Source organism: Chamaea fasciata, unplaced genomic scaffold (assembly GCF_029207755.1).
Source record: "Chamaea fasciata isolate MVZ Bird 193981 ecotype frontalis unplaced genomic scaffold, bChaFas1.0.hap1 SCAF_228, whole genome shotgun sequence".
NCBI classification, from domain to species: Eukaryota; Metazoa; Chordata; class Aves; order Passeriformes; family Sylviidae; genus Chamaea; species Chamaea fasciata.
The window spans coordinates 70,862-93,149 of record NW_027094313.1 but is presented as its reverse complement, the minus strand read 5'-3'; the positions used below and the strand labels follow the sequence as shown (position 1 = coordinate 93,149).

General features: G+C 61.0%; 1 long non-coding RNA gene across 1 annotated transcript; it reads left to right on the top strand.

Moving 5' to 3' along the window:
* Nucleotides 1-13,726: 13,726 nt before the first annotated feature.
* Nucleotides 13,727-15,310, top strand: LOC136304950 (uncharacterized). The gene is made up of 3 exons (XR_010724902.1): nt 13,727-13,947; nt 14,160-14,335; nt 15,173-15,310. It is a non-coding gene; the product is annotated as an uncharacterized lncRNA (long non-coding RNA).
* Nucleotides 15,311-22,288: the final 6,978 nt, after the last annotated feature.

The window sequence follows — 22,288 nt, the reverse complement described above, 5'->3', positions numbered from 1 at the left end:
GTGTGGCCACACCCCCTCCCCTGGGGCCATTAGACCCATTCCAGTACAGACCAGTAAGGCACCGTGTGCCCACCATGGACCCCCACACGCCTGCCAGTTCGTCCCAGTCCACTCCCCGTCCATCCCAGTTCTCTCTGATCACCCTCCCAGTGCTCCCAGTCCATCCCAGTCCCGCAGGTGCTGGTGCTTGTGGCTTGATCAGCTGGTGCCTGTCCGCAACGTGGAGCGGGTCAAATGAGGCCTCAGGGGGAGGGGGGGGCGGATTTTGGGGGGTCCTGGGGGTCCCGAGTTGTCCTGGAGGGGTTTGGGGGGTCTGCGGGGAGTCTCAAGGGGCTGCTGTGGGTGTTTTTCGGGGATCTTCGGGAGGTTTGGGCGGCCCATTTGAGGCATCAAAGGAACCTGAGGAGGGTTTTGCGGGCTCCTGGAGGTCGGGGGGGCCCTGGGGGTGGTTTGGGGGGCACTGGGGGGTTCCAGCCCGTGACCCCCCCCCGTTTTTGACCCCCCAACCCCCCCGAGCTGTTTCGGTCTCATCGACGCCCTCCTGAAGCCCAAGGGGGGGTGGGCGCTGGGCCCCCCCCGCTGCCCCCTCCCCCTGCCACCCCCGCGACGCCCTGCAGGTGAGGGACCCCCAAAAACCCCTCCCCGGACCCCAAATTCACCCCTGGGACCCCAAAAAACCCCCAAAACCTCTCCCCGGACCCCAAATTCACCCCTGAAGCCCCAAAAAACCCCCCAACCCCTCCCCATGAACCCCAAATCCACCCCTGGGACCCCCCAAAACCTCCCCAGGACCCCAGATCCACCCCGGGACCCCCAAATCCATCCCTTGGACCCCCAAAAACCCCCAAATCCATCCCTGGGACCCCCCAAAACCTCCCTTCAAACCCCAAATTCACCCTCGGACCTCCAGAATCCTTCCACAGGACCCCTCAGGGGTCGTTCCCCACGAAAAAGTGCGGGAAACGTGAGGGGAGAAAAAGGGCGGAAACGTGAGGGGAGAAAAAGGGCGGGATCAATGGAATTTTGGGGGGGGGTCAGCGACGCTGAGGAAGGATCAATGGAATATTGGGGGGGGCATCAATGACATTGGGGGGGTCAGTGACACTCGGGTGGGGATCAATGATGCTGTGGGGGGGTCGATATCAGCTCGAGGGGCGGCCATGGGTTTTTGGGGGGGCCGCAACGCAGGCATCCGTGCTGGGTTTGGAGCGGGGGGGGCCCCTTCAACCTCTGGGGGGGGCCCTGGCTGTCCCCTGGCTGTACCTGGGGGTCCCTGCCTGTCCCCTAGGTGTCCCTGGGGTGCCCCTGGCTTTCCCTGGGGTGCCCTGGCTGTCCCCTAGGTGTCCTTGGGGTGCCTTGCTGTCCCCAAGGCGTCCCTGGGGTGCCCTGGCTGTCCCCTAGGTGTCCCTGGGGGTGCCCTGGCTGTCCCTGGGGGTCCCTGGCTGTCCCATAGGTGTCCCTAGGGGTGCCTTGTCTGTCCCTGGGGGGGCCCTGGGTGTACCCTGGCTGTCCCTGGGGGTGCCCTGGCTGTCCCCTAGGTGTCCCTGGGGGTGACCTGCCTGTCCCCTAGGTGTCCCTGGAGGTGCCCTGGCTGTCCCATACGTGTCCCAGGAGGTGCCCTGGCTGTCCCCTTGGTGTCCCTGGGGGTGCCCTGGCTGTCCCATACGTGTCCCAGGAGGTGCCCTGGCTGTCCCCTTGGTGTCCCTGGGGGGTGCCCTGGGTGTCCCTGGGGTGCCCTGGCTGTCCCCTAGGTGTCCCCGGGGATGCCCTGGCTATCCCTGGGGGGGCCCTGGCTGTCCCTGGGGTGCCCTAGCTGTCCCCTAGGTGTCCCTGGGGGTGCCCTGGCTGTCCCCTTGGTGTCCCTGGGTGCACTGGCTGTCCCTTATGTGTCCCTGGGGGTGCCCAGGGTGTCCCTGGGGTGCCTTGCTGTCCCCTAGGTGTCCCTGGGGGTGCCCTGCCTTTCCCGAGGTGTCCCTGGGGGTGCTCTGGCTGTCCCCTAGTTGTCCCTGGGGGGAGCCCTGGCTGACCCAAGGGTGCCCTGCCTGTCCCCTAGGTGTCCCTGGGAGTGCCCTGGCTGTCACCTAGGTGTCCCTGGGGGTCCCTGGCTGTCCCCTAGTTGTCCCTGGGGGAGCCCTGGCTGTCCCAAGGGTGCCCTGCCTGTCCCCTAGGTGTCCCTGGGAGTGCCCTGGCTGTTCCTTAGGTGTCCCTGGGGGTGCCCTGGCTGTCCCTTAGGTGTCCCTGGGGGTTCCCTGGCTATCTGTGGGGTGCCGTGGCTGCCTCTGGGGTGCCCTTGATGTCCCCTAGGTGTCCCTGGGGTGCCCTGAGTGTCCCTGTGGGTGCCTGGCTGTCCCCTAGGTGTCCCTGGGGTTCCCTGGCTGTCCCTGGGGTGCCCAGGCTTTCCTATAGGTGTCCCTGGGGGTGCCCTGGCTGTCCCCTAGGTGTCCCAGGGCTGCCCTGGCTGTCCCATAGGTGTCCATGGGGGTGCCCTGGCTGTTCCTTAGGTGTCCCTGGGGGGTGCCCTGGCTGTCCCTTAGGTGTCCCTGGGGGTTCCCTGGCTATCTGTGGGGTGCCGTGGCTTCCTCTGGGGTGCCCTTGATGTCCCCTAGGTGTCCCTGGGGTGCCCTGAGTGTCCCTGGGGTGCCCTGGCTGTCCCCTAGGTGTCCTTGGGTTGCCTTGCTGTCCCCAAGGCGTCCCTGGGGTGCCCTGGCTGTCCCCTAGGTGTCCCTGGGGGTGCCCTGGCTGTCCCCTAAGTGTCCCTGTGGGTGCTCTGGTGTCCCTGGGGATGCCCTGGCTGTCCCCTAGCTGTCCCTGGGGGGTGCCCTGGGTGTCCCTGGGGATGCCCTGGCTGTCCCCTAGCTGTCCCTGGGGGTGCCCCGGCTGTGCCCAGGCTGTCCCCTAGGGGTCCCTGGGGGTACCCTGGCTGTCCCTGGGGGTCCCCTGGCTGTCCCATAGGTGTCCCTGGAGGTGCCCTGGCTGTCCCCTTGGTGTCCCTGGGGGGGCCCTGGCTGTCCCTGGGGTGCCCTAGCTGTCCCCTAGGTGTCCCTGGGAGTGTCCTGGCCGTCCCCTAGGTGTCCCTGGTGGTGCCCTGTGTGTCCCTCTGGGTGCCCTGTGTGTCCCCTAGGTGTCCCTGGGGTCCCCTGGGTGTCCCCGGGGGTGCCCTGGCTGTTCCTGTGGTGCCCTGGCTGTCTTCTAGGTGTCCCTGGGGGGCCCTGGCTGTCCCCTCGGTGTCCCTGGGGGTGCCCTGGGTGTCCCTGGGGTGCCCTGGGGGTGCCCTGGCTGTCCCGTAGGTGTCCCAGGGCTGCCCTGGCTGTCCCATAGGTGTCCCTTGGGGTGCCCTGGCTGTTCCTTAGGTGTCCCTGGGGGTGCCCTGGCTGTCCCTTAGGTGTCCCTGGGGGTTCCCTGGCTATCTGTGGGGTGCCGTGGCTGCCTCTGGGGTGCCCTTGATGTCCCCTAGGTGTCCCTGGGGTGCCCTGAGTGTCCCTGTGGGTGCCCTGGCTGTCCCCTAGGTGTCCCTGGGGTGCCCTGGCTGTCCTTTAGGTGTCCCTGGGGGTGCCCTGGCTGTCCCCTAGGTGTCCCTGCCTCGCTCGTATCCTCGACTCCGCCTCCGGCGCCATGGTGACACCCCTCCCAGTCTGGACCAGTGTGGCCACACCCCCTCCCCTGGGGCCATTAGACCCATTCCAGTACAGACCAGTAAGGCACCGTGTGCCCACCATGGACCCCCACACGCCTGCCAGTTCGTCCCAGTCCACTCCCCGTCCATCCCAGTTCTCTCTGATCACCCTCCCAGTGCTCCCAGTCCATCCCAGTCCCGCAGGTGCTGGTGCTTGTGGCTTGATCAGCTGGTGCCTGTCCGCAACGTGGAGCGGGTCAAATGAGGCCTCAGGGGGAGGGGGGGGCGGATTTTGGGGGGTCCTGGGGGTCCCGAGTTGTCCTGGAGGGGTTTGGGGGGTCTGCGGGGAGTCTCAAGGGGCTGCTTTGGGTGTTTTTCGGGGATCTTCGGGAGGTTTGGGCGGCCCATTTGAGGCATCAAAGGAACCTGAGGAGGGTTTTGCGGGCTCCTGGAGGTCGGGGGGGCCCTGGGGGTGGTTTGGGGGGCACTGGGGGGTTCCAGCCCGTGACCCCCCCCCGTTTTTGACCCCCCAACCCCCCCGAGCTGTTTCGGTCTCATCGACGCCCTCCTGAAGCCCAAGGGGGGGTGGGCGCTGGGCCCCCCCCGCTGCCCCCTCCCCCTGCCACCCCCGCGACGCCCTGCAGGTGAGGGACCCCCAAAAACCCCTCCCCAGACCCCAAATTCACCCCTGGGACCCCAAAAAACCCCCAAAACCTCTCCCCGGACCCCAAATTCACCCCTGAAGCCCCAAAAAACCCCCAAACCCCTCCCCATGAACCCCAAATCCACCCCTGGGACCCCCCAAAACCTCCCCAGGACCCCAGATCCACCCCGGGACCCCCAAATCCATCCCTTGGACCCCCAAAAACCCCCAAATCCATCCCTGGGACCCCCCAAAACCTCCCTTCAAACCCCAAATTCACCCCTCGGACCTCCAGAATCCTTCCACAGGACCCCTCAGGGGTCGTTCCCCACGAAAAAGTGCGGGAAACGTGAGGGGAGAAAAAGGGCGGGAAACGTGAGGGGAGAAAAAGGGCGGGATCAATGGAATTTTGGGGGGGGTCAGCGACGCTGAGGAAGGATCAATGGAATATTGGGGGGGCATCAATGACATTGGGGGGGTCAGTGACACTCGGGTGGGGATCAATGATGCTGTGGGGGGGTCGATATCAGCTCGAGGGGCGGCCATGGGTTTTTGGGGGGCCGCAACGCAGGCATCCGTGCTGGGTTTGGAGCGGGGGGGCCCCTTCAACCTCTGGGGGGGCCCTGGCTGTCCCCTGGCTGTACCTGGGGGTCCCTGCCTGTCCCCTAGGTGTCCCTGGGGTGCCCTGGCTTTCCCTGGGGTGCCCTGGCTGTCCCCTAGGTGTCCTTGGGGTGCCTTGCTGTCCCCAAGGCGTCCCTGGGGTGCCCTGGCTGTCCCCTAGGTGTCCCTGGGGGTGCCCTGGCTGTCCCTGGGGGTCCCTGGCTGTCCCATAGGTGTCCCTAGGGGTGCCTTGTCTGTCCCTGGGGGGGCCCTGGGTGTACCCTGGCTGTCCCTGGGGTGCCCTGGCTGTCCCCTAGGTGTCCCTGGGGGTGACCTGCCTGTCCCCTAGGTGTCCCTGGAGGTGCCCTGGCTGTCCCATACGTGTCCCAGGAGGTGCCCTGGCTGTCCCCTTGGTGTCCCTGGGGGTGCCCTGGCTGTCCCATACGTGTCCCAGGAGGTGCCCTGGCTGTCCCCTTGGTGTCCCTGGGGGTGCCCTGGGTGTCCCTGGGGTGCCCTGGCTGTCCCCTAGGTGTCCCCGGGGATGCCCTGGCTATCCCTGGGGGGGCCCTGGCTGTCCCTGGGGTGCCCTAGCTGTCCCCTAGGTGTCCCTGGGGGTGCCCTGGCTGTCCCCTTGGTGTCCCTGGGGTGCACTGGCTGTCCCTTATGTGTCCCTGGGGGTGCCCAGGGTGTCCCTGGGGTGCCTTGCTGTCCCCTAGGTGTCCCTGGGGGTGCCCTGCCTTTCCCCGAGGTGTCCCTGGGGGTGCTCTGGCTGTCCCCTAGTTGTCCCTGGGGGAGCCCTGGCTGACCCAAGGGTGCCCTGCCTGTCCCCTAGGTGTCCCTGGGAGTGCCCTGGCTGTCACCTAGGTGTCCCTGGGGGTCCCTGGCTGTCCCCTAGTTGTCCCTGGGGGAGCCCTGGCTGTCCCAAGGGTGCCCTGCCTGTCCCCTAGGTGTCCCTGGGAGTGCCCTGGCTGTTCCTTAGGTGTCCCTGGGGGTGCCCTGGCTGTCCCTTAGGTGTCCCTGGGGGTTCCCTGGCTATCTGTGGGGTGCCGTGGCTGCCTCTGGGGTGCCCTTGATGTCCCCTAGGTGTCCCTGGGGTGCCCTGAGTGTCCCTGTGGGTGCCCTGGCTGTCCCCTAGGTGTCCCTGGGGTTCCCTGGCTGTCCCTGGGGTGCCCAGGCTTTCCTATAGGTGTCCCTGGGGGTGCCCTGGCTGTCCCCTAGGTGTCCCAGGGCTGCCCTGGCTGTCCCATAGGTGTCCATGGGGGTGCCCTGGCTGTTCCTTAGGTGTCCCTGGGGGTGCCCTGGCTGTCCCTTAGGTGTCCCTGGGGGTTCCCTGGCTATCTGTGGGGTGCCGTGGCTTCCTCTGGGGTGCCCTTGATGTCCCCTAGGTGTCCCTGGGGTGCCCTGAGTGTCCCTGGGGTGCCCTGGCTGTCCCCTAGGTGTCCTTGGGTTGCCTTGCTGTCCCCAAGGCGTCCCTGGGGTGCCCTGGCTGTCCCCTAGGTGTCCCTGGGGGTGCCCTGGCTGTCCCCTAAGTGTCCCTGTGGGTGCTCTGGTGTCCCTGGGGATGCCCTGGCTGTCCCCTAGCTGTCCCTGGGGGGTGCCCTGGGTGTCCCTGGGGATGCCCTGGCTGTCCCCTAGCTGTCCCTGGGGGTGCCCCGGCTGTGCCCAGGCTGTCCCCTAGGGGTCCCTGGGGGTACCCTGGCTGTCCCTGGGGGTCCCCTGGCTGTCCCATAGGTGTCCCTGGAGGTGCCCTGGCTGTCCCCTTGGTGTCCCTGGGGGGGCCCTGGCTGTCCCTGGGGTGCCCTAGCTGTCCCCTAGGTGTCCCTGGGAGTGTCCTGGCCGTCCCCTAGGTGTCCCTGGTGGTGCCCTGTGTGTCCCTCTGGGTGCCCTGTGTGTCCCCTAGGTGTCCCTGGGGTCCCCTGGGTGTCCCCGGGGGTGCCCTGGCTGTTCCTGTGGTGCCCTGGCTGTCTTCTAGGTGTCCCTGGGGGGCCCTGGCTGTCCCCTCGGTGTCCCTGGGGGTGCCCTGGGTGTCCCTGGGGTGCCCTGGGGGTGCCCTGGCTGTCCCGTAGGTGTCCCAGGGCTGCCCTGGCTGTCCCATAGGTGTCCCTGGGGGTGCCCTGGCTGTTCCTTAGGTGTCCCTGGGGGTGCCCTGGCTGTCCCTTAGGTGTCCCTGGGGGTTCCCTGGCTATCTGTGGGGTGCCGTGGCTGCCTCTGGGGTGCCCTTGATGTCCCCTAGGTGTCCCTGGGGTGCCCTGAGTGTCCCTGTGGGTGCCCTGGCTGTCCCCTAGGTGTCCCTGGGGTGCCCTGGCTGTCCTTTAGGTGTCCCTGGGGGTGCCCTGGCTGTCCCCTAGGTGTCCCTGCCTCGCTCGTATCCTCGACTCCGCCTCCGGCGCCATGGTGACACCCCTCCCAGTCTGGACCAGTGTGGCCACACCCCCTCCCCTGGGGCCATTAGACCCATTCCAGTACAGACCAGTAAGGCACCGTGTGCCCACCATGGACCCCCACACGCCTGCCAGTTCGTCCCAGTCCACTCCCCGTCCATCCCAGTTCTCTCTGATCACCCTCCCAGTGCTCCCAGTCCATCCCAGTCCCGCAGGTGCTGGTGCTTGTGGCTTGATCAGCTGGTGCCTGTCCGCAACGTGGAGCGGGTCAAATGAGGCCTCAGGGGGAGGGGGGGGCGGATTTTGGGGGGTCCTGGGGGTCCCGAGTTGTCCTGGAGGGGTTTGGGGGGTCTGCGGGGAGTCTCAAGGGGCTGCTGTGGGTGTTTTTCGGGGATCTTCGGGAGGTTTGGGCGGCCCATTTGAGGCATCAAAGGAACCTGAGGAGGGTTTTGCGGGCTCCTGGAGGTCGGGGGGGCCCTGGGGGTGGTTTGGGGGGCACTGGGGGGTTCCAGCCCGTGACCCCCCCCCGTTTTTGACCCCCCAACCCCCCCGAGCTGTTTCGGTCTCATCGACGCCCTCCTGAAGCCCAAGGGGGGGTGGGCGCTGGGCCCCCCCCGCTGCCCCCTCCCCCTGCCACCCCCGCGACGCCCTGCAGGTGAGGGACCCCCAAAAACCCCTCCCCAGACCCCAAATTCACCCCTGGGACCCCAAAAAACCCCCAAAACCTCTCCCCGGACCCCAAATTCACCCCTGAAGCCCCAAAAAACCCCCAAACCCCTCCCCATGAACCCCAAATCCACCCCTGGGACCCCCCAAAACCTCCCCAGGACCCCAGATCCACCCCGGGACCCCCAAATCCATCCCTTGGACCCCCAAAAACCCCCAAATCCATCCCTGGGACCCCCCAAAACCTCCCTTCAAACCCCAAATTCACCCCTCGGACCTCCAGAATCCTTCCACAGGACCCCTCAGGGGTCGTTCCCCACGAAAAAGTGCGGGAAACGTGAGGGGAGAAAAAGGGCGGGAAACGTGAGGGGAGAAAAAGGGCGGGATCAAGTGGAGGGGATCAATGGAATTTTGGGGGGGATCAGCGACGCTGAGGAAGGATCAATGGAATATTGGGGGGGCATCAATGACATTGGGGGGGTCAGTGACACTCGGGTGGGGATCAATGATGCTGTGGGGGGGTCGATATCAGCTCGAGGGGCGGCCATGGGTTTTTGGGGGGCCGCAACGCAGGCATCCGTGCTGGGTTTGGAGCGGGGGGGGCCCCTTCAACCTCTGGGGCGGCCCTGGCTGTCCCCTGGCTGTACCTGGGGGTGCCCTGCCTGTCCCCTAGGTGTCCCTGGGGATGCCCTGGAGTCCCTGGGGGTGCCCTGGCTGTCCCTGGGGGTCCCTGGCTGTCCCCTAGGTGTCCCTGGGGTGCCCTGGCTTTCCCTGGGGTGCCCTGGCTGTCCCGTAGGTGTCCTTGGGGTGCCTTGCTGTCCCCAAGGCGTCCCTGGGGTGCCCTGGCTGTCCCCTAGGTGTCCCTGGGGGTGCCCTGGCTGTCCCTGGGGGTCCCTGGCTGTCCCATAGGTGTCCCTAGGGGTGCCTTATCTGTCCCTGGGGGGGCCCTGGGTGTACCCTGGTGTCCCTGGGACGGGCCCTGGCTGTCCCCTAAGTGTCCCTGGGGGTGCCCTGGCTGTCCCTGGTGTGCCCTAGCTGTCCCCTAGGTGTCCCTGGGGGTGCCCTGGGTGTCCCTGAGGTGCTCTAGGGGTGCCCCGGCTGTCCCTGGGGGTACCCTGGCTGTCCCCTAGGGGTCCCTGGGGGTACCCTGGCTGTCCCTGGGGTGCCCTGGCTGTCCCCTAGGTGTCCCTGGGGGTGACCTGCCTGTCCCCTAGGTGTCCCTGGAGGTGCCCTGGCTGTCCCCTTGGTGTCCCTGGGGGTGCCCTGGCTGTCCCATACGTGTCCCAGGAGGTGCCCTGGCTGTCCCCTTGGTGTCCCTGGGGGTGCCCTGGGTGTCCCTGGGGTGCCCTGGCTGTCCCCTAGGTGTCCCCGGGGATGCCCTGGCTATCCCTGGGGGGGCCCTGGCTGTCCCTGGGGTGCCCTAGCTGTCCCCTAGGTGTCCCTGGGCGTGCCCTGGCTGTCCCCTTGGTGTCCCTGGGGTGCACTGGCTGTCCCTTATGTGTCGCTGGGGGTGCCCAGGGTGTCCCTGGGGTGCCTTGCTGTCCCCTAGGTGTCCCTGGGGGTGCCCTGCCTGTCCCCGAGGTGTCCCTGGGGGTGCCCTGGCTGTCCTTGGGGTGCTCTGGCTGTCCCCTAGGTGTCCCTGGAGTGCCCTGAGTGTCCCTGTGGGTGCCCTGGCTGTCCCCTAGTTGTCCCTGGGGGAGCCCTGGCTGACCCAAGGGTGCCCTGCCTGTCCCCTAGGTGTCCCTGGGAGTGCCCTGGCTGTCACCTAGGTGTCCCTGGGGGTCCCTGGCTGTCCCCTAGTTGTCCCTGGGGGAGCCCTGGCTGTCCCAAGGGTGCCCTGCCTGTCCCCTAGGTGTCCCTGGGAGTGCCCTGGCTGTCCCCTAGGTGTCCCTGGGGGTGCCCTGGGTGTCCCTCTGGGTGCCCTGGCTGTCCCCTAGGTGTCCCTGGGGTCCCCTGGGTGTCCCCGGGGGTGCCCTGGCTGTTCCTGTGGTGCCCTGGCTGTCTTCTAGGTGTCCCTGGGGGGCCCTGGCTGTCCCCTAGGTGTCCCTGGGGTGCCCTGGCTGTCCCTGGGGTGCCCAGGCTTTCCTATAGGTGTCCCTGGGGGTGCCCTGGCTGTCCCCTAGGTGTCCCAGGGCTGCCCTGGCTGTCCCATAGGTGTCCCTGGGGGTGCCCTGGCTGTTCCTTAGGTGTCCCTGGAGGTGCCCTGGCTGTCCCTTAGGTGTCCCTGGGGGTTCCCTGGCTATCTGTGGGGTGCCGTGGCTGCCTCTGGGGTGCCCTTGATGTCCCCTAGGTGTCCCTGGGGTGCCCTGAGTGTCCCTGGGGTGCCCTGGCTGTCCCCTAGGTGTCCTTGGGTTGCCTTGCTGTCCCCAAGGCGTCCCTGGGGTGCCCTGGCTGTCCCCTAGGTGTCCCTGGGGGTGCCCTGGCTGTCCCTGGGGGTCCCTGGCTGTCCCATAGGTGTCCCTAGGGGTGCCTTGTCTGTCCCTGGGGGGGCCCTGGGTGTCCCTGGGGATGCCCTGGCTGTCCCCTAGCTGTCCCTGGGGGTGCCCCGGCTGTCCCTGGGGGTGCCCAGGCTGTCCCCTAGGGGTCCCTGGGGGTACCCTGGCTGTCCCTGGGGGTGCCCTGGCTGTCCCATAGGTGTCCCTGGAGGTGCCCTGGCTGTCCCCTTGGTGTCCCTGGGGGGGCCCTGGCTGTCCCTGGGGGGGCCCTGGCTGTCCCTGGGGTGCCCTAGCTGTCCCCTAGGTGTCCCTGGGGGTGCCCTGGGTGTCCCTGGTGTGCCCTGGCTGTCCCCTACGTGTCCCTGGGGGTGCCCTGGGTGTCCCTGGGGTGCCCTAGGGGCGCCCCGGCTGTCCCTGGGGGTGCCCAGGCTGTCCCCTAGGTGCCCCTGGGGGTACCCTGGCTGTCCCCTATGTGTCCCTGGGGTGCACTGGCTGTCCATGGGGTGCCCTGGCTGTCCCCTAGGTGTCCCTGGGGTGCCGTGGCTGTCCCCTAGGTGTTCCTGGGGGTACCCTGGCTGTCCCCTATGTGTCCCTGGGGTGCTCTGGCTGTCCCTGGGGTGCCCTGGCTGTCCCCTATGTGTCCCTGGTGGTGCCCTGGCTGTCCCCTAGGTGTCCCTGGAGGTGCCCTGGGTGTCCCCTTGGTGTCCCTGGGGGTGCCCTGGCATTCCCTGGGGTGCCCTGGCTGTCCCCTAGGTGTCCCTGGGGGTGCCCTGGCTGTCCCTGGGGTGCCCTGGCTGTCCCCTAGGTGTCCCTGGGGGTGCCCTGACATTCCCTGGGGTGCCCTGGCTGTGCCCTAGGTGTCCCTGGATGTGCCCTGGCTATCCCCTTGGTGTCCCTGGGGGTGCCCTGGCTTTCCCCTAGGTGTCCCTAGGGTGCCCAGGCTGTCCCCTAGCTGTCCCTGGGGGTGCCCTGGGTGTCCCTGGGGTGCCCTGGCTGTCCCCTAGGTGTCCCTGGGGGTGCCCTGGCTGTCCCCTAGGTGTCCCTGGGGGTGCCCTGGCTGTCCTTGGGGTGCTCTGGCTGTCCCCTTGGTGTCCCTGGGGGGTGCCATGGCTGTCCCCTAGGTGTCCCCTAGGTGTCCCTGGGGGTGCCCTGGCTGTCCCCTAGGTGTCCCTGTCTCGCTCGTATCCTCGACTCCGCCTCCGGCGCCATGGTGACACCCCTCCCAGTCTGGACCAGTGTGGCCACACCCCCTCCCCTGGGGCCATTGGACCCATCCCAGTATAGACCAGTAAGGCACCGTGTGCCCACCATCGACCCCCACACGCCTGCCAGTTCCTCCCAGTCCACTCCCCGTCCATCCCAGTTCTCTCTGATCACCCTCCCAGTGCTCCCAGTCCATCCCAGTCCCGCAGGTGCTGGTGCTTGTGGCTTGATCAGCTGGTGCCTGTCCGCAACGTGGAGCGGGTCAAACGAGGCCTCAGGGGGAGGGGGGGGGCGGATTTTGGGGGGTCCTGGGGGTCCCGAGTTGTCCTGGAGGGGTTTGGGGGGTTTTGGGGGGTCTGGGGGGAGTCCTGGGGGCTGCTTTGGGTGTTTTTCGGGGATCTTCGGGAGGTTTGGGCAGCCCATTTGAGGCATCAAAGGAACCTGAGGAGGGTTTTGCGGGCTCCTGGAGGTCGGGGGGGCCCTGGGGGTGGTTTGGGGGGCACTGGGGGGTTCCAGCCCGTGACCCCCCCCGTTTTTGACCCCCCCCCCGAGCTGTTTTGGTCTCATCGACGCCCTCCTGAAGCCCAAGGGGGGGTGGGCGCTGGGCCCCCCCTGCTGCCCCCTCCCCTGCCACCCCCGCGACGCCCTGCAGGTGAGGGACCCCCAAAAACCCCTCCCCAGACCCCAAATTCACCCCTGGGACCCCGAAAAACCCCCCAAACCTCTCCCCGGACCCCAAATTCACCCCTGAGGCCCCAAAAAACCCCCAAACCCCTCCCCATGAAACCCAAATCCACCCCTGGGACCCCCCAAAACCTCCCCAGGACCCCAGATCCACACCGGGACCCCCAAATCCATCCCTTGGACCCCCAAAAACCCCCAAATCCATCCCTGGGACCCCCCAAAACCTCCCTCCAAACCCCAAATTCACCCCTCGGACCTCCAGAATCCTTCCACAGGACCCCTCAGGGGTCGTTCCCCACGAAAAAGTGCGGCAAACGTGAGGGGAGAAAAAGGGCGGGAAACGTGAGGGGAGAAAAAGGGCGGGAAACGTGAGGGGAGAAAAAGGGCGGGATCAAGTGGGGAGATCAGTGGAATATTGGGGGGGGTCAGTGACGCTAAGGGAAGATCAATGGAATATTGGGGGGGCATCAATGACATTGGGGGGGTCAGTGACACTCGGGTGGGGATCAATGATGCTGTGGGGGGGTCGATATCAGAGGTTATCAGAGGAAATCGCCGCCGCCGTCCTCCCGTGCCCAGAGCCCCGGCAGGACCCCAGCGCAGCTCCGGCTGCAGGCGGAGCAGGAGCGGCTCCTGCCGCCCGCAGCGATCCCGGTCCCGATCCCGATCCCGACCGCAACGCCAGCTTGGGCCTCAGGCCCCGAGACCCACAACCCGCCCGCCGGGGGGGGGCCGCACCTCTCGGGAGCCGCAGCCGACACTGACAGGACCCGAACCAGAACGCCCGCTCCCATTCCCGGCCCCGCCTGGCTCCGCGCAGGGCCGCGAGCAACCTCGGCTCGGCTCGGCTCGGCTCAGCTGCGAGGGGCGGGGCGGGGTCGCGGGCGATGGTCCCGCCCCCAAGCCGGGGCGTGCTCGGGGCGGAGCCGGGGCGGGCTCGGGGCGGAGCCGGGGCGGGCTCGGGGCGGATCCGGGGCGGGCTCGGGGCGGGCTCGGGGCGGATCCGGGGCGGGCTCGGGGCGGATCCGGGGCGGATCCGGGGCGGGCTCGGGGCGGAGCCGAGGCGGGCTCGGGGCGGATCCGGGGCGGGCTCTGGGCGGAGCCGGGGCGGGCTCGGGGCGGAGCCGGGGCGGGCTCGGGGTGGGCTCGGGGCGGAGCAGGGGCAGAGCCGGGGCGGGCTCGGGGCGGGGCCGGGGCGGAGCCGGGGCTCTGTGAGGCGGGGCCCGGAGGCAGCCGGGGCCGGGCAGTACCGGGGGCGCGGCTTCAGGGGCGCGGGGCGGGTCCCAAGTGCACGGCGCCGGGACCCCACCGGGGCGTTCCTCACCGAGCCCATAGAGCAGCAGCTACTTCCGCCACCCTTTTGAATCCCCGCGATTGGCGGGCTCGCTGAGGCATCGGCAGTGCTGATTGGACAGCGGGCCCCGGGAACCGCCCCCGCCCCCCGGCCCGCGCTGAGGGCCCGGGGCCTCCGCCCTCAGACCGGCTCCGGCTCCAACCCGGCCCGGGCTCTGCTCCGGTCCCCCCGGCCCGCCCTGAGGGCCCGGGGGCTCTGCGCCGAGACCGGCCTTGCCCCTCCCCGCCTCGCCCTGTAGTAGATTTCTGTTTGGTTTGTGGGAAGAAACAGGTGTGAGAAGTGAGATTTGTGCTGGAGAGGTGCTGCTGGGAAGAAAGGATGGAGTAAATCTGCTCCAAGGATGTGCGATGAAGAATTCAGGGTCAGAGGTGGGCAGTATTTATAAACTGTCTCCATATTTCCCTGTATCTCTGGGTGTTTGGATTGAGCCTGGGATTGTCAGCTATGTTATAAACAAGCCAACCCGGCTACTGAACTCCCAATGAACGTTTGGAAACCCTTGCACAGAAAGACAAGGTAATAATGATTCCAAAGGAGAAAATGTAAATGAAGGGTAACGATTGCTGGGAAATTTCCTTAGGAATTGTGAACCTCACACAAACGGAATTTAGGAGGTGGAATCCCAGTTTCAGCCTTGGGCACGTGCAGGAGAAGAGGGATCCTTATTCACAGCAAGGAAAGCCCGGTGCCCCAGCGTGTCAGTGCACACAGTGCAATGTCCAGGAAATGAGCGGCAGGGACTGGCAGCAGCTGCAGGTGAGAGCTGTCACAGGCTGATTGAGGGGACAGAGCAGCCCCAGGTGAGAGCTGTCACACTGATGAGGGGACAGAGCAGCCCCAGGTGAGAGCTGTCACACTGATGAGGGGACAGGTGTAAGCTGTAAAGGATAACGAGGGGGCGGGTCCTGCCAGCACTGCTTTAAGAGGGGAGCCCGAGCTCAGTTTGGCACGGAGCTGCGGGAGGAGAGGGGTTTATGCTGGGCTCCCAGGTGAGGCTCATGGAAGGATGGTGAGTTCATCTCACAGGGGCTGGGGGAGGCCTTGGGCGTGGAACATTACTTCAGGAGGTGCTGAGGGACAAACCTTTGTGCCGAGCAGCAGCAGCACAAAAGGTTGAAATAAGTTTTGGTTTGGCATGTAGTGATGGGATTGGCGTCTATGGTGTGCTAGTGTTATCTAAAGGTTTAAACTTTAATGTTTATTTTTAAAGCTTTAAGTTAATGAATTAATATAGGTTGCAAGACATGGGCTTTTTCCTTTTTATTTGGCTAGTGGGAGGTCTTTAACTTTGGGGGCGCTCTGGGTATATGTTCTGGAGTATTATTGAGGGGATTGGACGTGGGGTTGTTTTTATTATATTCAGTAGTTTGACTGGGGGTGATAAGAGTTGGCTTTTTTTGCTGGAATTTTTTTGGGGTTGTCTGTTTGAAAATTTATGTATTTATGCAGTTAAGTGTAGTGGTGTTTCCGGTGTAACTCTTCAGCTTATGTTATTGTTTGTGTGTTTGAGGTGGTCCACTTGTCTTACGCCCTGACCGATTGGCCAACAGATCTGCTGAGATCATACATCGATGTTTGTTTTATTTCTTGTAGCCGAATAAGAGACAGCAGCCCGGTGACAGCAGGAAATTCCCAGAGGGCGAGGCGGCCTTCTGTGGCACCCGACATGGATTCTCATCCCCAGACGTCCAAGAGATAAGTGGAGGGTTCAGAGCCACAGAGGGGATGAAAGTGGAGTGCTGGGTCAGGACTTGTCAGGAGGGGTTTTTGAGTCAGGTTTGGAGATAGGGATGTCCAAGATGTGCCAATTGAGAGTACAGGTGTACCAGCCCGACCCAAACCCGAAGGAGTAGCCCTAAAGACATGCCCGTTTCCCTGAGTGCGGGTACAGGCAGGAGCCCTTATGCAGGACAATGCCAGAAGGCCTGGCTGCGAGGTGTAGGGCTCTAAAGAAGTTGGGTTTAGAAGGGGGGAGGTGTAGCCACACACACAGAGGCTGAGGTAAAGGACTCAAGGACTAGAGGACACACGGTGAAAACCAGGGGAACAGGCTAGGATACAAGTCAGAGTACAGGTGTAGCGGCCCTCACAGCACTGCTACCAGCACACTTCCCCTGAGAGCAGGTGCAGGCAGCAGCCCTAGTGCAGGAACACACCAGAAGCTCTGACCTGTGCAGACACTGTCAGGCTAGGGCCAGGCAGGAAGCGATAGTGGGGAGCAGGATCCAGCAGGGCTGGGGATAATGGGGGTTTCCCGCCCCACCCACCCTGGGATTCCCTGTCTCTCCGCAGCCGGTGGAAGTGCTCCTGATTTCCCTCTCGAGGCGGCGGTTGGTAAGGCTTCGTGCCTTTTGCCACCGCAAAGAGTTCGGCTCTGTCAGCCTCTGCCCTGTCTCAGGGCCACGTTTAGGGTAGGCAGGGAACAACTGTGGATGTACCTGTCCTGCGTGCGGGACAGCTCTTGGGACCCTAACGGTGCAGAGCGTCCCCGGCTGCAAGGTCTAGGGCTCAAAAGAAGCAGGGTTCAGAAGGGGGGAGGTTACAGTGATACACACAGAGGCTGAGGTAAAGGACTGAAGGACTAGAGAACACACAGTGAAAATCAGGGGTACAGGCTAGGATACAAGTCAGAGTACAGGTATCCCGGTCCTCACAGTGCTGCTTCCAACACTGTTTCCCTGAGAGCAGGTGCAGGCAGCAATCCTAATGGCAAGGCAATGCCAGAAGTCCTGAGAGGTGCAGGCAGTAACCCTAAGCTAGGGCCAGGCAGGAAGTGACAGTGGTGGGGCCGAGTCCACAGGGTTGAGGTTCACCGGGGATGTCCACCCTGCGTTCCTGTCCTGCTCTAACCGGGGATGCTCACAGCCCTAATGGAGGCCACGGTGGGTGGGCTCAGTGCCAGTAATGCCTCTAAGGCTTTGGCGCTGCGAGCGTCAGCCTCCGAGCTCAGCTGAAGCACACACGGGGCCCGAGGACCCGGTCCTGCTTAAGAGACGGTGAGTAGCAGAGCTGCTGGTTTTTGGCTGATGTGCAGCTAAGATTATGCTTTGATGTTTGGTTTTCTTTATTGTAGCTGACTAGGAGACAGCAGGCAAGTGACAGGAGGAATTTCCCAGAGGCATAGGCGGCCTTCTTTGGGACCCAGCGTGGATTCACCTCCCCAGACATCTGAGAGATAAGTGGAGGGCTCGGAACTAGGGAGAGGATGAAAGCGGGGTGCCAGGGCAGGGGTCAGCGGGAGGGATTTTTTGAGTCGGGTTTGGAGATGGGGATGTCCCAGATGTGACCCCTTAGGCTACAATAAGGGAAAGTCTCATTCTGGATCACAGTGCTGAGGTGTGCAGGGCAGAGCAGTCCCAGGGTGTGTTGTGTCTGTTGTGCACTTTGTGTCTTTTGGGTGTCTTGTCTTTTCCTTTAGTCTTTTCAGGCGCCTGTCAAAACCTCTGGCATCAGTCTTAGCATTTCTGATCTCTGTGCTCCTCAGCCAGGTGCCTTTGTCTCAGCTGCTCGGACACTCATCAGAATCCATCTCTCTTCACAAGCATCCAGTCCGATGCCTTTTCAGGTCTTGTTCTGAGCTGTACTGACAGCCGTGCACCGCCCTGATCCATTCGGCGGGTTAGGTCTTGTGAGAATGCAAAGACAGGTCGAGGATTCTGACCGTAGGGTTCTCGGGCATCCATCTCTGCATTTCTTGGGATAAGTCATCCCGATGGCATCTTGTTCCTGCAGGGTTCTCTGAGCCTGGCCAGCTCACCTTCCTTCTCACCTCGGTCATCTCATTCCGAGTTCTCTGGACCCTCAGGGTCATTTTTCTTGCCAGAGTTTTCTATCCCTGTTGTGTCCCCTCGTTTGTCCTGTGCTGTGTCACGGGTGTTGGTGTGTGTTTGGCCTGGAGCTGCTCTGCCTTGATGCTCAGTCTGGGTGTGGGGGTAATAGGATAATAGTGCTGGGGGCTTGAAATTTGTGATGTGGGGTGTAGTTAGACTGTAGAGGGTATTCCTAGATTGCCACAAGATGTGTGGAGCTGTCAAGGTATCCTGCAGCACTCTGACTTTTGTCCCAACTTTCTTTCAGATGCAGAGGGATGAAATCCGTGGCAGAGCCCCCCATCCTGGGTGAGGGGCTCCCCTGAGAAGATCGATCGCTATTCAAGGTGAGAGTCACATATTTCACATTTATTGGCACTCCAGTGCAGGCCACCTGCATTTACAGCTTGAAACAGGTGAGTCCCTTGGTAACCCCCCTGGGCAGCAGCTGGAGCCTGCTCCGGGCTGGGCTGAGGGAGCAAACACTTGTGGCTGACACAGCTCCACACTGGGGGTACTTGGGAAAACACCTGCCTTGTCCTGGATTGTTTTTTTTTTTGAGCTTTTGACAAGGTTTTAGTCATCACCTTGGTAAAAATAAATGCTAAGGACTGAAAACATGAGAGGCTGGCAGGTTATATGCACGAAAGACAACTTTTTTTTTCTTAAATATTTGTGCAACCTATATCTTAATTTTGAGACTCTTTTTTGGTCAACTTTATTGTAAAACCCCCTTATTTTCAAGTTAGCTGCTTCAATAATGAATTTGTTTTACAAATACCCGCTAATGTCCGAAGGTTAAAGCACTAACACCAACATCCCACCTCTTTTATTTTTGCAGCAAAATTTTATCTTTACTAAACTTGAAACTTGATGTTTTTGCAGGTAGTAAGTTAAAGAAGGTGTTTATCTGCCCATCACTGATAGTCAGGGTCATGAAGAAATTGCTCTAGTGTTCTAAAATAAATGCAGATTTTTAGGCCTCTCCCATTCTCTCTGACTAGCAGCATGTGAATTGATTTTTGATCTCCTTTCTGTTGGTGTCTGTGGGTTTTAAGCGGCATGGAGAAGGTGTCTGTGGACATGGCACCCAGGGAATGGTGCTGGGAAGGGCAGGATGGAAAGGAGCTGCTCAGGAATCCAGAGCAGCAGTGGAGTGGGAGCTGGTGCTGCTGCCTCAGTCACACCCTCCTGGACAGTCTGTGCAGTGATAATATTCCTACTTTCCTTCCTGAACCTGGGGTTGGAGGAGAACATGAGTCTTGGCATTGTTGGAAAGGGGAACTCCAGGGAAAAACTGCTGTTTGTGTCCTCAGAGAGCAGTGGGAAGAGCCTGGGAGAAATCCTGGCTGGCTGAGGGATCCTTGTGTCCCCTCAGGAATAAATCCCTGCGTCTCCTCAGACCTGCTGGTTTGCAGTAGAGTTTGGGCACCTTTCGCTGCAGCTGTGGTTCTTAATAACTGGAAGTCCATGGATTGCTGGGCGATTCCCATAAGTTCTCCTATTTTGTAGGAGCTGCACGGTGAGGTCAGCATTCTGATGGAGGCCCTGGCACAGCTGCCAAGGGCAAGGAACGTGGAGCATCCCGGGGCTTCTCCCACCCGAGTTTCTCCCGGAGCGTGCTGCGTGTCGTGCCGGATGTTTAACCCGGGTTTGGGGTGTTCTCCTGCAGTCCCAGCTCTGACTGCTGCCCCCGAGCCCCGGCCTTGCTCGGTCCCAGCACTGAACCTGGCAGGTGGGTGTGCTTTTCCAGCCCTTGAATCCCACGGGCAATCCCAGATTCCCGGAGCTCCCCGAGGCACAGCCTGGCCTCCCTCCCTGGGAGCTGCATTTCAGTCTGCCTGGACCAAGGCCATCCTGTTTGAGACTTTATTCCTGTTGCTTTTCCTCTTCCAGGTTGTGGGCAAAAAGGAGAGAGCCAGTAGGAAGTGAAGCCACTGGAAGGCCTTATCCCAGTCCAAGGTTGGATAGGAGTAACTGGACCTGTTGAATTCCCACTTCCCTTTAAATTAGAGCAGAGGAAGCAGATTTTAAATCATCATTCCATGAACTTTCACCAACTTCATGACTCTTGCAAAAGTTTTCAATGTTAGAAATTCCTGAGCTTGTTTTCCAGGCAAGCTTGGATTTAGATGTTATTCCTTCCTTTTATTTGAAGGAATAACTCTGATTTTCTCTCTGATTTTAGTAAGGGAATATTTATTTATTCCAATTTTCCATCCTAATTGGAATTTTTGCACCTTGTAGAGCACATTTCCAAGGAAATTTACCCAATTAATGTTGGTAAATCAGGAATTGTCCAGCACCATCTCCACAAAATTCTGTGAATTCCCAAGAAAACGTTGAAGTATTTATTTGCCATGATTCATCTCTTTGTAAAGTTCAATTTACTGCATTTTTAATTACATAAATGCCATTAAAACCTGAATCCAGGCCTAGCTGCTGTTCCTTGGACACAGGGGGCTGGTTCTTTCCTACCTTGGCACATTTGGGTGTTTGTCCAAAATGAGCTTCCCACTAAAATAGAATTTGTTTCCAAGCAAAAGTGGGAATTGTCTAGAAAACCTTCTGTTCTGGGGGGCACTGGGTTTGTTTCCCTTATTGCTGCATAATTGAGGAAAGCCATGGTGCTTTTTTAGGCAGTGGCAGGAGGTGAAAGCTGCATTTATTTAATTTTGTATTTTATTTCTTGTTATTTTTGTATTTTTATGCTCTTTTGTTGTGGTTTCTCATGTTGCGTTTTGTGGTTTTTCAAAGACTTTTTCTTCCGTTTTTTAATTTTTATATTTTTTTCTTTAGCTATTTATTTACTTGTTAAAACTACTTTTAGTTTTTTATTTTAATTTTTTGTTTAAATTTTTTTTCCACTTTTTTGTTACTTTGAAATTTTTTTTTCTTTTGGTATTTTAATTTTATTTATTATTTTCTATAGTTTTGGTTTATTTTTTCATGTTTTCTTTGTTCCTTTTTTTTTTCCCCATACTCTTTCTTCCCCCGGGCGCCTGGGGGTTTGGCTGTTGGCAAGAAAGATGAGAAATGACCTCGGTGCCCGCTGGACGTCGGGATGTCACAGAGAGCGCAGTTGGCAAAAGCTCTGTATTTTCTGCTCCATAAAACTCCTGAAGGGAGAAAGCTGTGACCACCGTGGTGCCGTTTTTTCCTTCCCAGCCCCGACCAGGTCTCCTCCTACCCGTGCACAGTGTTACCAGCAGCAGCCTGCTGTCCAGGCTGTCGAGGCGTATTTCAGAGGGGGCAATAAAAACAAAGTAGACGTTTTATTTTGTAACTCTCCGACCCTGCTTGTTTATTAGCAAAGAACTCCAAAACAAAGCGAACAAAAAAAGAAAACCCACAAACTAAACTCCCCCGCAACCCACCAAAAAAAAACCATAGAGAAAGAGAAAACATGCCCATATTATTTGAATAAAGATTAAAACTTTACCCCTTAGAAAACCAGGCTCATTTAATTCAAATTAATTGTGTTTCTGATGTGTTAGGTTAATGAATTCATCTAGTGTAAAATATCGTTTAAAATATAAACAAACGAATTAAAAAATAATGAAAAAGAAAAATAACAAAAAGTATAGGATATGAAAAATAATATAAATAATAAATACACAATATATTATTACATACTACACGTTTTATAAATATATATAATATACATAATATAAACATCTATAATGTACATAATCATGATATTTCAATGAAATGTATTATTATTTATAACATTACATAATAAATAATAAATTATTTTATATATAACTTTCTATACTTAATATATATAATAAATATAATAGTATAATAAACATAATACATGATGTATAATGTACATAATATAAAAGCTGAATTGTAATGATTAATGTAAATATCAGAATCACAAAGATAAAAAATATTGAAATAGAGCCTGAACGAAAGGCTTTTTTGTTTCGGTCTGGTTGCTGGCAGGGTTCTCGCAGGTGTGCTCGGGGGTCTTTTGGGCCATTTATTCCGGAGGCTGTTCGGAAGGGCATTTCTGGGCACGTTCGTTTATGGCTCCGCTCCGCGCCGCCGCCCGGCAGTGCTGCCACCCTGTGGGCGGAGAGCGGTAGTGCAGCTTCCCCCCCGCCCGGCCCGTCCGATCTGTGCGGCAATGCTGCCACCGTGTGGGCAAACAGCGGTAGTGCAGCTGTCCCTCCCGCCCGTCCCGCCTGATCTGTGCGGCAATGCTGCCACCGTGTGGGCAAACAGCGGTAGTGCAGCTGTCCCTCCCGCCCGTCCCGCCTGATCTGTGCGGCAATGCTGCCATCGTGTGGGCAAAGAGCGGTAGTGCAGCTGTCCCTCCCGCCCGTCCCGCCTGATCTGTGCGGCAATGCTGCCACCCTGTGGGCAAAGAGCGGTAGTGCAGCTGCCCCCCATGACCGTCCCGCCGGAGCCGTGCGGCAGTGCTGCCACCCTGTGGGCAAAGAGCGGTAGTGCAGCTGTCCCCCCCCGCCCGTCCCCGACGCGCGTGGCAGCCCCGCATTGTGAGCTCGGGGGCGGCGCTGCCGCCCGCCCGCCCGCAGCTCGGGGCCGAAAGGGAAGGAAAAAGGCAAGGAGCCCGGGCGCGTGGCAGCCGGCTGCCTGCGCGCGCCACCCGGACCCCGGAGCCGTCCGGGCGCGCTTTTCCGCGGCGTCTGCGGGTGTGCGGACACGGGATGGGGGCGCAGCGGCGCCGCGGGCGGCAGTCCATTGAGTCAGGCGCTTGTGTGAGCGGCCGAGGGGGCATTTTAGTGGGTTCCACTACCAAGATGGCGGCGAGACGCGAGGCGCCTGACCTTCTAAAAAGGGCGGCCAAAAGGGCGGGAAAAATAAGGACCCTATAGGTGTTTATGCAGCTGCCTGCACAAAACCCCGACTACGGCGCCGCCCGGGGGCAATT